Raw genomic sequence first — 4,053 nt, 5'->3', positions numbered from 1 at the left:
AAGAAACTAGAAAACGTCATGTTTAATGAGACCCAGAAAGACAAACATCACATCTTCTCTCTCATCAGAGGCTCCTAGCCCCCAAATCTCAGATGTGAGTACATAACCTGTAGTAACAGCAGAAAACAGAAAAATTTAAAAAAGGGGGGAGGGGCCATTGCCAGGGTAAGAGGGATGGAGGAGCAATGGAAAGGAGAATAGTAGGGTATAAATGGTGAGGGAAATGAGAAAAATAAGGAGATCTAATTGGGGAGGGTAAGGAGAGAAATACAGAAGAAGGAGGGGAGAAAGCAAAATATGAGGATGTCTAAAAAGGCCGTAAGGAATCATATTATTAGCTATCTACCTAAACAACCAGTATAATACACAAAAATGTACGTATAAACAGACATACATAGATTACACAAGAAGCCCTCCTTTGAATTATTGATAAGAATTCTCCAAGAGACTCCCAAAACATTATGAACTATTGCTATTGCCCATGATTGCCCCATAGAAGTGCAAGGCAATGCCCTGTTGCTGAAGACACCATGCACTTCAGACGCAAGGCTCAGAGGCCCCTGAGCTGGAACTGACTTGCATGACTCCTCCCTGAGGACTAGCTTTCACGGTACCAGAAAGCATTGTGCAGTCTTCCAAAGGAGTGAAGCAACCAACAATCCTACCCAGCTATGAAGCCTATAAACCATAACAATGACCAGCATGGCACAATAAACCTAAGGATGCAAAAGCGGTGTGCATTACTTGGTGGTAAGCAAGAGCTCTCTAACTGGGCATGAGACCTGCTCAACAAAGGGAGAGCCATACCCTGAAACCATGGCTAGTGAAGTCATGGATTTTGGAGGAGAACCTACAACCATCACTTTACTAATTCAACATAATCCTTAACTATCTGCTAAATATTTGTCCTACTACCCAAAGGTAAACGGAGACTTCACTCATCAAGGAAACTTTTTTGCAACAGATTGATGCCGTTTACAGAAAATCATAAGCAATCAAAATGCACAGTTGTAGAGGCCAGCCCCAGGGGATACATCTGCAAAACAATCCCCACACCTCAGGCTTAGAGGACGTTGTAGAAGAGGGATGGAAAGATTGTAAGAGCCAGAGGATCAGAGAGCTGGCTAGGAGATTGTGTCTTCTAGGAATGCCAAAAGCTACATCCCCAAAAATCTCATTAACGTGACTGTCTAAACATGAGCTGAAAAGGGACAACAATAGACATGGCAAAGTAGGTGGGAGAAAGACCATGAAACCTCAGCCTTAATTGGTTATCCAAAGGTCAACCCTGGAAATATATACACAAAGCCAGGTGGTGCTGGCACACACCTTTAATCGCAGGGCTCGGGAGGCAGAGGCAGGCGGATCTGTAAGACTCTGAGGCCAGCCTGGTCTACGGAGCGAGTTCTAGGACAGCCAAGGCTACATAGAGAAACCGTGTCTTGAAAAATCGAAAAAGGAAAAAAAAAAAAAAGAAAAGAAAATGTACATAGTAAACGCGAATAACATTATACAGACTGAGAGTTATATTTATATATGTAACAACAATTAATAAAGTGGTTCATGTCCTTGAAAGAGAGCATGGAGGGGCATATGGAGGGCTTAGAGGGCTTAAAGGGATAGAGAAAATGATGTACTCCTCTTATAATATTATATATACATATATATGCATATATAGTCTAGAAACATTTGTATTTGAACTTTAATCAAGAGTCCAAAAGCCAAGAGAACTGTAAATGGTTGGATGTGGTCACGATATTTATTTATAATATGTTTCACATGTATTAACAACAGAGAACGATAGTTGTTCGTACACCAAGTGCTCTGGCTTTTCTGTGGAGTTGGAGAATACTGTCAGGGTTTTCCTAACCTCTTTGGTCTTGGAAAGCTTGGGCAGGCTTTCTCAAGCAAAATGTCTTGTGACCACTGCCTCAGCAATTTCATTTCTGAAAGAAGTAACAAAAAGGTGGATTCGTGGAAGGTCAGGAAGACTTGGGCTTCTTATTCACCAGTTTATTTTTCAAACAAATGCTGAAGACCACAGGAAACCTGGCAGGGTACTAGGCTCCCAGCCTGAAGGGAAGTCATATCATTGGCCAAAGTTTTCATGTAAAAGGTGGTCGATCTCCGTGGCTCAGAATCGGTTCCTGCAGTTCTCGGGCGTGCTGAGGGGAGCTGAAGGCCATAAGGATGCGGAGGATGGTAAGGCCACGCTCCTGCTGTGTATCCTTTGTCTCGCTGCTCGTAAACTTGGGTGTCTTTGAGGGTATCTTGACAAAACATCAGGAGACCCTCCTTTCCCAGTGTTACTCTGTAATGAAGCTATTGGTGGACCCTCCCAGTGATTGAAAGGCGTCCAAGGCACCATGGACCAGAGTAAAGCATATTACCAACAACTACAGTAAGAAAAGAGTCCAGCTATTATCAAAAACGACAGGTCTAAAAATAAGTGTAAATAGCAGGTCTTACTCTAGCCAAGTGATTTTATCCTTTGGGAACGGTCTATCTGTAACTCCCTTTCATTAAGTGTTTATAATTTTTACTCTGACGATTACTTTAAAAACATATAATATTAGCACCGTGGCAGCCTATTTCTTCCCAGAGATCACATGAAACGGAATAGATACTATAGTTAGCGGTTGGTACAACCTGTGATGTCGCTAACTTAACTTATTGGCTAATGAAATGTTCCCACAATTGCCAAAAAAAAAAAAAAAAATTACCCTTATTCAACTCAAGTAGCACCTTGATGTCAGCTAGGTCATTACAAAAATAATTACAGTTCTCAAAATGTAACAGTAAAACACATCTCCAGGTAAAAAGTAAACAACAGTGTACCGTGATAATGAAGGGTCACTTTGTCATATACCACATATAACGTAGAGCGTACGTAAAATGCAGTGGTCTGACTGCAACGGAGGACATCATGCACAGGCAGTCACAATAAAATCATTTTACGTACAAAAATATTACATCACAATAAATAATTTCAAACATAAATATTAAACTTTACAGCATTAGGGTACTCCACAGGCTGAGCATCCCTCACTGAAATGCCTGAGACCGTCGGTGTGTGTTTCAGACATTGTGACGACACGCTGATGTTTTCGTATGTAAAATGAGATACGTTTGGGATGGGACTCAAATCTGAACATGGTATGAATTTACGCTTCTTCCTTTGAAACGGAGTTGTGGCTTCCTAGGCGATTTCAGGATAGATTTAAAGCAGTAGGGTACTCAGGAAGAGAGAGACACGGGCCCAAGAATAATATGGGTCATGGGCCTCATTTTTGTACTTCAATAAAACTTGAGTATGAAACAAAGGTTTTATGGCATGAAGTTTCCCATTTGATATCTCGTGCTGGCACTCAGAACTTCAGAATTTGGAGCATTTCAGAGTTTAAATTTTTGGATAAGGGGTGCTCAACCTGTAAATATATATATATAATATATATATTTATTTATTTATATATATGCATATGTACACACATATACACACACACACACTCATTCACACACACCAGCAAACAGATCCACACACACGCACACAGATGCACCCAAATTTAAGGTGGAGGTATTGAATTTCTGTCCTTCATCCATCTCATAACAGCTTCCTCTTCAGAGTCCCTGAAATAAACAAACCAGGAATTACATAAACCTTCTACCGCAAAAGCTGAAAATCAAGAGTAGGTGAACTAGGCACTTTCATGTGCGGAACGACAAAGTGTCACTTAGGTTGTTCTCTGGGTTAGAATGTTAACTCTTATTTGGTCTTCTAAGTGCTGATTTATTTGCTATAAGCAGCACAGAAGAGGGCCAGGGACATAGCTCAATAGTGGAGGTCTGTCTAGTAGTGTGAGGTCCTGGGTTTGACCTCTAGCACCACGGAAGAAACAGGCAAGGCAAGTGGCAGAGGGAGGAGAGGCATTTGCTGGAAGGCAAGAACCAACTCCTGTGAGCTGTTCTCAGATCTCATATGCTGGGAGGCATATGCATGCCCCAACACATACATACATACATACATACATACATACATACATACATACATACATA

At 41.2% G+C, this 4,053-nt stretch overlaps 1 protein-coding gene across 1 annotated transcript in view; it reads right to left on the bottom strand.

Moving 5' to 3' along the window:
• Positions 1-3,458: 3,458 nt before the first annotated feature.
• Adamts9 (ADAM metallopeptidase with thrombospondin type 1 motif 9) overlaps positions 3,459-4,053 on the bottom strand; it is a 161,981-nt gene continuing 161,386 nt past the window's right edge. The window contains exon 40 of the mRNA XM_055628553.1: positions 3,459-3,627. The gene's annotated coding sequence lies outside the window, so the exon portion shown is untranslated. The remainder of the gene's footprint in view (positions 3,628-4,053) is intronic.

The sequence above is a fragment of the Psammomys obesus genome, unplaced genomic scaffold (assembly GCF_907164565.1).
Source record: "Psammomys obesus unplaced genomic scaffold, mPsaObe1.curated_primary_1811, whole genome shotgun sequence".
NCBI lineage: Eukaryota > Metazoa > Chordata > Mammalia > Rodentia > Muridae > Psammomys > Psammomys obesus.
Note: the sequence above shows the minus strand (reverse complement) of the source record. Positions and strands in the feature narration are given on the sequence as shown.